Source organism: Ascaphus truei, chromosome 2 (genome assembly GCF_040206685.1).
Source record: "Ascaphus truei isolate aAscTru1 chromosome 2, aAscTru1.hap1, whole genome shotgun sequence".
NCBI lineage: Eukaryota > Metazoa > Chordata > Amphibia > Anura > Ascaphidae > Ascaphus > Ascaphus truei.
Window position 1 is genome coordinate 326,702,591 of NC_134484.1, and position 12,376 is coordinate 326,714,966.

Sequence of the window (12,376 nt, forward strand, 5' to 3'; positions counted from 1 at the left end):
TGGGACGGAGGGGGAAGTGCCAACCCAGCTTCCCCCGTGCGCGCCTCCTGCGCCAGTCCGCCTCCTGCCCATGATCTCCCCCTAATCACATGCCCCCGATCCTCGCTTGCTGCCCGGGGGTGTCCGGGGAGTGTGCTGCGGCGGCGGCCGCTTCTGGGGGGGGGGGACGGGACCTGGGGGGACCTGCTGCTGCTGCTGCTGCTGAGGCCCACGCTGCGCTGTGTGTCCCATGTCTTGGAGAGGGCCCACTGCCGTGCGGAGACCCCACTGCTGCCACGTGTGACCCGGTGAGTGTGTGAGTGACAGACTGAGTGTCTGTGAGTGTGTGAGTGTGCCTGTGTGTCTGTGAGTGTGTCTGTGAGTGTGCCTGTGAGTGTGCCTGTGTGTCTGTGAGTGTGCCTGTGTGTCTGTGAGTGTGCCTGTGTGTCTGTGAGTGTGCCTGTGTGCCTGTGTGTCTGTGAGTGTGCCTGTGTGTCTGTCAGTGTGCCTGTGTGTCTGTCAGTGTGCCTGTGTGTCTGTCTGTGTGTCTGTCAGTGTGCCTGTGTGTCTGTCAGTGTGCCTGTGTGTCTGTGAGTGTGTCTGTGTGTCTGTTAGTGTGCCTGTGTGTCTGTCAGTGTGCCTGTGTGTCTGTGAGTGTGCCTGTGTGTCTGTGAGTGTGCCTGTGTGTCTGTGAGTGTGCCTGTCAGTGTGCCTGTGTGTGTGTGTGTCTGTCAGTGTGCCTGTGTGTCTGTCAGTGTGTCTGTCAGTGTGCCTGTGTGTCTGTGAGTGTGCCTGTCAGTGTGCCTGTGTGTGTGTGTGTGTGTGTGTCTGTGAGTGTGCCTGTGTGTCTGTGAGTGTGCCTGTGTGTCTGTGAGTGTGCCTGTGTGTCTGTGAGTGTGCCTGTGTGTCTGTGAGTGTGCCTGTGTGTCTGTGAGTGTGCCTGTGTGCCTGTGTGCCTGTGTGTCTGTCAGTGTGCCTGTGTGTCTGTGAGTGTGCCTGTGTGTCTGTGAGTGTGCCTGTGTGTTTGTGAGCGTGCCTGTGTGTCTGTGAGTGTGCCTGTGTGTCTGTGAGTGTGCCTGTGTGTCTGTGAGTGTGTCTGTGAGTGTGCCTGTGTGCCTGTGTGTCTGTCAGTGTGCCTGTGTGTCTGTGAGTGTGCCTGTGTGTTTGTGAGTGTGTCTGTGAGTGTGCCTGTGTGTCTGTGAGTGTGCCTGTGTGTCTGTCAGTGTGCCTGTGTGTCTGTCAGTGTGCCTGTGTGTCTGTCAGTGTGCCTGTGTGTCTGTCAGTGTGCCTGTGTGTCTGTCAGTGTGCCTGTGTGTCTGTCAGTGTGCCTGTGTGTCTGTCAGTGTGCCTGTGTGCGTGTCTGTGTGTGTGTGTCTGTGTGTGTGTGTCAGTGTCTGTGAGTCTTCTGCGTGAGTGTGTCTCTGCGTGAGTGTCTGCGTGTCTGTGAGTGTCTGAGTGAGTGAGAGTGAGTGTGTGTCTGTGAGTGTCACCCTCTCCCTGTGTTGCCCTCGCCTTCTCCCTGTCGCCCTCTCCCTGTGTCGCCCTCGCCCTCTCTCTGTCTTTGTCTCTCATTCTCTCTGTGTGTGTTCTGTGTCTCTCTTTTTTTGTCTCTCATTTTTGTGTGTCTCTCATTTTTGTGTGTCTCTCATTTTTGTGTGTCTCTCTTTCTGTGTGTCTCTCTTTTTCTGTGTGTCTCTCTCTATCTGTCTCTCTCTGTCTGTCTCTCTCTGTCTGTCTCTCTCTGTCTGTCTCTCTCTGTCTGTCTCTCTCTGTCTGTCTCTCTCTGTCTGTCTGTCTCTCTCTGTCTGTCTGTCTCTCTCTGTCTGTCTGTCTCTCTCTGTCTGTCTCTCTCTGTCTGTCTCTCTCTGTCTCTCTCTATCTGTCTCTCTGGCGGAGTCCATAGAAGGACAGGCCGCGCTGAGCCGTGCGGACGCTCCGCGCTGAGCCCCTGCATACTCAATGAGGGGGCTCACGCGAGCGTCCGCAGATGTGCTGAGGCGCTGGAGTTTTCAGCCGACAGCCAAGCTGTTTTTCAGAGCACTGTCGGCTGAAAACATCCAATCAGCGCGGAGCAGCGTCAACGTCACGGCGCCTTGACGTCTCTTTATCTGTCTCTATCTGTCTCTGTCTCTCTCTGTCTCTCTCTGTCTCTCTCTCTGTCTCTCTCTCTCCCACTCTCTCTCTCCCACTCTCTCTCTCCCACTCTCTCTCTCCCACTCTCTCTCTCCCACTCTCTCTCTCTCCCACTCTCTCTCTCTGTCTCTCCCACTCTCTCTCTCTGTCTCTCCCACTCTCTCTCTCTGTCTCTCCCACTCTCTCTCTGTCTCTCCCACTCTCTCTCTGTCTATCCCACTCTCTCTCTGTCTCTCCCACTCTCTCTCTGTCTCTCCCACTCTCTCTCTGTCTCTCCCACTCTCTCTCTGTCTTTCCCACTCTCTCTCTGTCTCTCCCACTCTCTCTCTGTCTCTCCCTCTCTCTCTCTCTCTCTCTCTCTCTCTCTCTCTCTCTCTCTCTCTCTCTCTCTCTCTCTCTCACTCTCTCTCTCTCTCTCCCACTCTCTCTCTCTCCCACTCTCTCTCTCTCCCACTCTCTCTCTCTCCCACTCTCTCTCTCTCCCACTCTCTCTCTCCCACTCTCTCTCTCTCCCACTCTCTCTCTCTCCCACTCTCTCTCTCTCCCACTCTCTCTCCCACTCTCTCTCACTCTCACTCTCTCCCACACTCTCTCTCTCTCTCCCCCACACACTCTCGCTCTCTCCCCCACACACTCTCACACTATGGATCTGGATATCTTAACTGCCCTATACTACACTGAAATAACCTATACTGCTTACTTCCAGATCTGACTCAAGCTTCACACGGAAGACATCGAACCCCCCCTAACCCAGAAGACAGGTAACGAACACCTCCCCTCCAATGTATAACATTGCGGGAATGAGGGTACCTGGACTTTGAGGGTCTGCGGATCAGGTAAGATCCCAGACGGGATTGCTGCTTTAAATATTGTGAAGCGGGGGCATCCAGACACTAGTTAAGGGGTGCAGGAAACTAGTCATCCACATCTGGCTTTTTTTTTCTAGATTTGACATTTATACACACACACACACACACCAAGGACTAATTGTAGTATAATGTAATACAATAAATAAACTAATATCAAAAATGAATGTTCTTACTAGGAATTTATTCAATTTATTTAATTTATGGCTTTTTTTTAAATGCGTGGCTGGGGGCGGGACTAGAGGCGGGGTTGGGGGCGAGACTAGGGGCGGGACTAGGTGGCGAGTAGATTTTTTGGTTCGGCGAGTAGATTTTTGGGTGATTTGTCAAGCACTGTATATATATATATATAAATATATATATATATATGGGTGGTATTCAGTCCTACAGTACTGGGGCTTGACAAAGGACCGGGAGGTCCGAAATGTTGCTCAATTTTTTCCTGTACTTCACCCCTAATGTTAGATTGATGCAATAAACCTTTTTTACATTGGAAACCTACCAGAGAGTGCTGCAGATCTTTTTTCCTGTCTATCTATCATTGTCGCTGGATGGTGATCCCGGCTACACTGCTAGCACCCTGCTCCTAAAGATAATTTATTTGTCCTACTCTTGCCCAATTAGAGTGCCCTGAACATCTTTTCTTTTTGTATATATATATATATATATATATATATATATATATATATATATATATATATATACATATATATATTTATGTATATATACAGCAGCGGCAGCTCTTATTCGAGCAAAAGCCGCTGGCTGTATGTGGCTGGGAAGCGGGTAGCCGCGGCACGTGGCGGCGCACTGTGACGTCACAGTCACATGCGCGCCCGGCTTCCCCGTCTTCCCCGGCTTCCCCAGGCTTCCCCGACACCCCTGGAGATGAAATTAAGGTAAGCGGGGGTTCGGGGAAGCAGAGTGGCAGAGCAGAAGGGGTACAGGGGTCCGGAAGGGTGTGTAAATTGCGCGTGATGGAGGAGGGGGGGTGAGTGGGGGAACGCGGCGGCGCGCGTGCATTACTGGCGGCAGCTGGGGCAGATCCCGGCATGCCGCCGGTATTTAGTGCAATAAGATATGTCGCTACTGTATATATGTATATATATATATAATCAAAAAATAAATAGATGATACCGTTCTGTGGCTAACGAAATGCTTTTATTTGAGCGAGCTTTCGAGATACACTGATCTCTTCTTCCGGCGATGTTACAAAATAACACGATACTGATACCTCTATATGTATATATATAACAAAAACAAGGAACAACGAGTAGCGCTATAATTGTGGTAAGTGAGTTCTAATGTGATAGTGAATAGGACTAAATTATTAAATAATCAAATAGTGCTTGTATAATAATAGTAAATAGATAATTAAAGCAATAGGAGAATTGAATCATTAAACCATATAACGTGATGTTAGAGAACAAACCAGTCCAAATGATGGAAATAGATGAGAAAAAAAGTCCAGATACAAAGATTGTCAGTCACAATGTGGAGTAGGCTGCTCCTTGGTTGATCTAGCCAGATCAGGAGAATCTATAAAACAAAGACAAAAAGAAGCGCAAGCTCCATGGCATAATATTGTTTGTAAAATTAACAATTTATTAAAAAAACAGAAAGTGGCCGCTAGGAAGTGCACTCACTTCAAATAGTAAAAAAGCATTCAAGGGAGACAATCTGTAAACCAGCTGAGACTGCAGGAGGATAGAAAGCCAGGAAATTGATGTAGATATACACAAGCAGTAAATAGGGATACTTATCCGTGGCTGTATGGAAGATAGTAGTCAGAGTGTGAGCAGGAGGGGTGGTGGTGTTAGGCAGGTAGCTGATACACCATCCGATGTAGTAGGAAGATATCCAGATGTCAGCTACTTCACTCCATGTGCCTGACGTGAAACCATAGACCCAGCACTCAGATCTTAGAACACCCAACTCCGTTAATAAAGCTCCATTTTGCCCGGAAGTATCCTCTGCTTTTCCTCATGTGTAGTGAGAAACTGGCAGACCTCGAAACAGCCTACAACTTGCGTGATGACGTCAGTGCGTCACTACGTCACGACGTCCTGACGCGTTTCATCATGTGAGTGACTTTTTCAAAGGATGATAGGCTGCTGCCTGCTGGAGCATTATATACCCTTGTGGGCAATCACAGTGAGTTAGTTAAAGCTGAAACACAGCAGCACCTGTCTATCATGTTGTGAAGAAGTTCATCAGCATAGAACAGATAAATAAACATATTAAATAACAATCAAATAACGATCAAATAATTACAATTCTGTTCCATATAGCAATGAACAAAAATAAACAGATCTAAAATGACACTATATTATGCTCTAAATCTAATAATGGTAACCTATATAATAATCATAACATTTCTAAAAAAACTTTTGTAATATATAAACTAAACAAAAGTAAACCTAGCTACAGGAAAATTCAAATGGTTTACTTTTGTTTTAGATACAGTCAGGCTATATCTGTACTCACTACCTCTTCTACTTGATCGATCACTCCAAAGAAAGGAAAGACTAACCTCCTCCCCTCCCCCCACTCCACCCCCATGACAGTAGTTATTTCCCCATTTCTATCTACTATATTCTGTCTAGTCAATTACCTCTTACTTGTCCCTCCCCTCTGCTTTCTAGTTTGAAATCTCATCCAACCTTCTCAACATCCTTCCCCCAAGCACAAACTTTTGCCGAACTCAAAACTGGGACCTTATTTTTACAAGTCACAAACTGGCCATTTTTATCTCTGTAATGAGTTTGCATTATGATTCTATTGTCATTAGCCAATTCTAAATTGGCTCCTAAGTGTTTAGAATATTCTCTGAAAGTGCGATATGGATGACTCCAGTTGATGGTGGGGTCAGACACTGCAAATGGAATTAGAGAAGGGCAAAATGTGGCAAAAGTTCTGGAAAAAATGTTTTTAAATATTTAAAATATTCATTTTTTTATATTCTCTCATTTCCAAATATTATTTTATTTATTTTTTAAATTTTTATTCTCCAATTTTTTATTTTCTTTTTAATTTTTTTTTGTATTTTTAAATATTCTCCAATTTCTAATTCTTTCCCTTTTTTATATATTTTTGTATATTTTCCAATTGTTTACATTAAATTTCAGTTTTTATTCATATATTTTTTTAAACTACTACCCAATTTAAAATTTAGAATTTGCAAATATAAAAAAAAAATGAAAATGTATTTGGAATATAAAGGTGGGGGATATTAAATATTTTAATCAATCTGGTATTTTAGGGCTTAATGTGGTTACAGTTTGACTTAAAAAATACATAGTAATGTTTTTATGGCCTTTAAAACCCTTGATCAGGCTTAGTTGATAGAACTGATAGAATCTAGAGATAAAAACATTTGTTTTCCCAGAGATGGGATTAAATTATGGCTCTGTTGACACCAACACATTCCTGACTAACCCTACCATTCACAAATATGAAATATTAAGACATCATGGACCTGACACCTATTATGAAGTAAACCAAATAGATATTTGTAAATGTCGCAATTAAACAAATAAAATGATGCCAAACCCTTCATGTGTAGAAGGTGATAAGGGACAGATATCCATTTGTCGCTCAAACTTTGTGTCATAGTGCCCTGTTATCGGAGCTTTGTGAATAGCAACACAGTCAATATCGCACTATAAGGGCATTTATAGTGCTATAAATCACTTATCGAAGTTTAGTGAATAAGACAGAAGGGACGGAGGCATCATATTGGAATTATATGGAAAATAACAAAAGTTGCAAAAGGGCACTCAAATTAACAAAAATTGAAAATGAAAAAATGATTGCAATAGAAAGTAAGATAAACCCTAAAAGTTCTTTAAGTACCTTAATAATAAAAAAAAAAAATAGAAAAGAAAATATACGACTCTTACATTGTGAGATAGGCAGGCAAATTATTGGAGATAAGGAAAAAGCAGAGGTATTAAAAAATGTATTTGCCTTTGTATATACCAGAGAAGAATCAATTATAATATTAGTACTGCAGGAGGAATCCACAACCTCCATATTAACAAAAAATTGGTTAACTGAGGAAGAAGTTCATAGGCGGCTTGATAAAATTAAAATAAATACGGCACCTAGCCCAATGGCATAAATCCAAGAGTTCTTAAAGAGCTATGTTCAGTAATAGCCAAGCCATTACATTTAATATTCAAGGACTTCATTTCCAGAGGCTCAGTACCAGAAGATTTGTGTAAAGCAGACGTGGTGCCTATATTTAAAAAGGAAGCTAGATTCCAGACGGGGAATTACAGACCTGTAAGCCGAACATCAAAAGTGGGGAAGCTACTTGAAGATTTAGTACGGGATAATATTCAGGAATACCTAATGAAAACAAAATTAATATTAATAGTCAAAATGGATTTATGAAGGATAGATCATGTCAAACTAGCCTTGTTAGTTTCTTTGAAGAGATAAGTAGGAATTTAGATCAGGATAATGCAGTTCATGTGGTCTTCTTAGATTTTGCAAAGGCTTTTGATACGGTTCCACACAAATGGTTAGTATACAAAATATAGCAAATTGGACTCGGTAAAAATATTTGCACCTGGATTGAAAACTGGTTGAAGGATAGACAACAGAGTTGTCGTAAATTTAACTTTCCAGATTGGGTTAAAGTTGTGAGTGGTATACCTCCAAGATCGGTACTGGGCCCCCTACTTTTTAACTTGTTTATTAATGACCTTGAAGTCTCCATCTTTGCTGATGACTCTAAATTGTTTAATTTAGTACAATCAGAGCAGGAAGCAATTTCTCTCCAGAAGGACTTGAATAGATAGAATACTTTGGCAGGTAAATGCAGATGAGGTTTAATACAGATAAATGTAAGCTTACAGTATGCATTTGGGAAACAAGAATAAACAGACAACTTACAAATTAAATAGGGATAAATTATGGGAATCATTGATGGAGAAGGATTTACAATAGGAGTGCTTGTAGACAGCAGGTTTAGCAATAATGCCCAAAGTCCTGTGATAGCTACAAAGGCAAGCAACATCTTATCTTGTATTAAACGGGGATTGGATGGAAGGGAAGTAAACATAATTATGCCCCTTTACAGAGCATTAGTAAGACCACACCTTGAATATGGAGTACAGTTTTGGGCACCACGCCATAGAAAATACATTATGGAACTATAAAAATTGAAGAGAAGAGCCACCAAATTAATAATGAAGATGGATCATCTGACTTATGATGAGAGGCCATCTAAATTACATTTGTTTACATTACAAAAGAGGCATCAAAGAGGGGACATGATAACTATATACAAATATATTTGGGGACAATATAAGGAGCTTTCAAAATAACTATTCCTCCCAAGGGCAGTACAAAGGACATGGTGTCATACCTTAATGTTGGAGGAAAGGAGATTTCACCAACAACCAAGGAAAGGGTTATTTACAGGAAGGGCAGTTATAATGTGGAACTCATTACCCATGAAGACTACTGTATGATGGCAGATACAATAAATATCTTCAATAAACGTCTGGACATCTTTTTATAAAGCTAAGGTATACAGGGATATATGAAAGAAGTAAACATGCAAAGTTCTGGTAGAGAGCAGGTTTAGCAATAGTGCCCAAAGTCCCGTGATAGCTGCAAAGGCAAGCAACATCTTATCTTGTATTAAACAGGGATTGGATGGAAGGGAAGTAAACATATTTATGCCCCTTTACAAAGCATTAGTAAGACCACACCTTGAATATGGAGTACAGTTTTGGGCACCACGCCATAGAAAATAAATTATGGAACTATAAAAAGTGCAGAGAAGAGCCACCAAATCAATAATGGAGATGGATCATCTGACTTATGATGAGAGGCTAGCTAAATTAGATTTGTTTACATTACAAAAGAGGCATCAAAGAGGGGACATGATAACTAAATACAAATATATTTGGGGACAATATAAGGAGCTTTCAAAAGAACTATTCCTCCCAAGGGCAGTACAAAGGACATGGTGTCATACCTTAATGTTGGAGGAAAGGAGATTTCACCAGCAACCAAGAAAAGGGTTATTTACAGTAAGGGCAGTTAAAATGTGGAATTCATTACCCATGAAGACTGTGATGGCAGATACAATAGATATCTTCAATAAACATCTGGACATCTTTGTATAAAGGAAAGGTATACAGGGATATATGAAAGAAGTAAACATGGGAAGGATGTTGATCCAGGTAGTATTCTAACTGCCAATATTTGGAGTCAGGAAGGAATTTATTTTCCCGCTTATGAGATATCATTAGATGATATTTCACTGGGGGGTTTTATTTGCCTTCCTCTGGATAAATATGCTATAAGTACAAATATAGGATAACGTATCTGTCATCTAAATTTAGAATAGGTTGAACTTGATGGACGTACCGGTATGTCTTTTTTCAACCTCATCTACTATGTAACTATGTATTTAAAAACAATGAGAAAGAACCTCCAAAGAGTTGAAAAATAGAGGATACATTAACATAATACAATGTATCTGTGATGTATTAAACTAACTGAGTTTAAAAGTTATACATTTATTAAGAGACAGAATGGAGTGAATAATAAAAGTAAATGTAATTTGAAAAAGTACAGGATCAGGGGGTGATCAAACCACAATGTGTACTGTCCTAGTAGTGTGAGGTTGTGTGTAATTTGAGTTCCCAAAAAAGGCTTCAAAAGAGCATATAAACCCTGGTTACAGTTTTTCTATTTGGATAATATATTTTCTAAACCTTTAGGGCACTCTATTATTTAAAAAGTAAGATGGTTTGTGTGTGTTTTATTTAGTAGTTTTTGATTTTCTTTTCACCCAGAGAAGTGGAGCTGTGCTGCCCAGCTTGGTTCACTTCCGGCTGGGTAAAATCTCACACCCCTGCCCCCTTCACTAGTCTGTATTTCTGTTGTAGTTTTACTACATTTATTTTTTCCTTAAACTGCACAGGATTTACCTTTGGTGTAAGGAAAAAGGTTTAGTTTAATTTATATTTTTATATTTACCTTGGAGGGTCCTACCCAAGAAACCACTGAGCCCTGCAAGATCCAGGCTGCACAGGCAGCAGTAGAGGACGCTGTTAAGGCACTTTGTACCTTTGTAGCTCCCAATAATACCAGGGATGCCACATCCTCTGCTGCTCTGTCTTCAGTCACTCCCCAACATGACCTCAATACGACACTGTCAGTGCCACCCTCAAGTCCCACCATAGAGGGTGAAATGGACCCTCCTTCTCAGACACCAAGAGGAGGGTCCATTAAAATCATGCTGAGGAGGGAAGTCCCCACAGAGAAGGGCAGGGATAACGAAGTCCTCAGCCAGGAGGATCCCAGGGATGAACCAGTCATCCCTGCCAGGGAATTCGCACGTTTCCTGGAGAACACCCTCTATGGACATAAAGAAAGGAAGGTGCAGTTGGCCCTTGAGATGTGAGGAGATGTCTCTTTTATCCTTAGCTTTCTCCAGGTGTACATGAGGGCAAATCACAGGGCCAAGAATTCTTGGAGCTTGTGGCATCTCCAAGCCCGGAAATTCGTAAACCAGCGAGAGTACTATGCCTCACAAAGAATTGCCTCTGTGGCTGGTACGAGCAGTACTCCTGACACACAAAAATAATAGTTTTTCTCATCAGGACTCTCAATGTAAATGTCTGTAAGGATGGTCTCTGTAGGTTACAGGTACTCTCCTATCTGCTAAAGGGAGTCTACTCTGAGTTTCCTGCAGGAGACCCATACCACTCCAGAGGCTGAAGCCAGCTGACACCTGGAGTGGCGAGCAGGGTCTTCTTGAGCCACCTCACTTCAACATAATGTGGGGTGGTAACCCTGTTCTCTGAGTCCTTCCAACCGCAGATGCTGTTTGTCACGGCTTTTATTCTAGGCAATCTACTCCAACTCAGGGTCCATCATCTGGTCTACACGTTTAACCTAATAAATGTGTATGTTCCAAAAGGTGAGGTTCTTTGCCAGGCTATCGACTTACATGGAGATGGTCAATGCAGATGAGTGTGTGGTACTCAGAGGTGATGGATCTGGAGATCATCTGGGATAGGGCCGGATATTTTATTCCAACATGTTCTCTCCAGATCCCATAAATCCAGATGCCTGCATGGTGCTATGGGAAGGGCTTCCCACGGTAAGCGAGGTCGACAGAGCATAAACATCTTTTTCTAGCTGCGCTCTCTTATGCCCTCCATCCCATGCCCTACGGTAAATCTACGGGGCTGAACGGGCTGACCGTAGAGTTCTTTCAATCTTTCTGGGAGACTCTGGGACCTTATTTCCAACAGTTCCTTGAGGAAGCCCTCAAGGCCAGTGAGATGCCCCTTTCTTGTAGACGGGAGGTGCTGACTTTGCTACCCAAGAAGGGGGATCTCTGCCAAATCAAAAACTGGTGATCGGTCTCGCAGCTATGCACAGACTATAAGATCATGGCCAAATCTATTTAGTTGAGGCTCATGTCCATGCTTGAAGAGGTGATTCACCCTGACCAGTCCTATATGATCTCAGACCAGACAATTTTTGATATCTTTCTGGTCTGGGATTTGCTGCACTATTCTCGCAGGTCTGGTTTGTCTCTCGCCTTTCTCTCCCTAGAGAATGCGTTTGAGAGGGTGGATCAACGATACCTCATAGCCACTCTGCATGCGTACAGTTTTGGCCCACGCTTTGTGAAAACACTATACACTTCTGCAAAGTGTTTGATTAAGATCAATTGGTCCCTGACCGCACCCATGGCATTTGGTAGAGGAAAGCGTTAAGGTTACCTCTTGTCTGGTCAACTCTACATGCTAGCAATCAAGTCTTTTCTTTGTCTATTGAGGAGAAGGCTCACGGGCTGGAGCTAAGAGAACCAGACATGTGGGTAGTCCTTTCAGCCTACACTGATGACGTACTCCTTGTGGCCCAGGACCTAGTTGATCTGGAGTGGGCACAAGCATGTCAAGAGGTCTATACTGTGCCTTCTTCAGCTCTGATCAAATGGTCCAAATGCTAAGGCCTTTTAGAGGGATCCATACAAGTAGACATCTTACCTCTCACTTTTGTAATATCTTGTGGAAGGCAGATGCAATCAAGTTTCTGGGAGTCTACTTGTCTACTGCTGAGCGCCTGGTCCCAGAGAATTGGACGGAGCTCGATGAATGTGTCCTTACTCATCTGGGATCGTGGAAAGGTCTCACAAAAAAGCTTTCGCTTAGGGGAAGAACTCTGGTGATCAACCAGCTGGTGGCCTCTCAGCTGTGGCACCGGCTGATTGCCCAGAGTCAGACCCTTGAATCTATCACCAAAATCAAGAGGAAGTTGTTGGACTTTCTCAGGATGGGAAATCATTGGGTCTCTGTGGGTGTTACGTGCCTCCCTCTGGGAGAGGGCGGTCAGGGAGATGTGTGTGTCTGCTC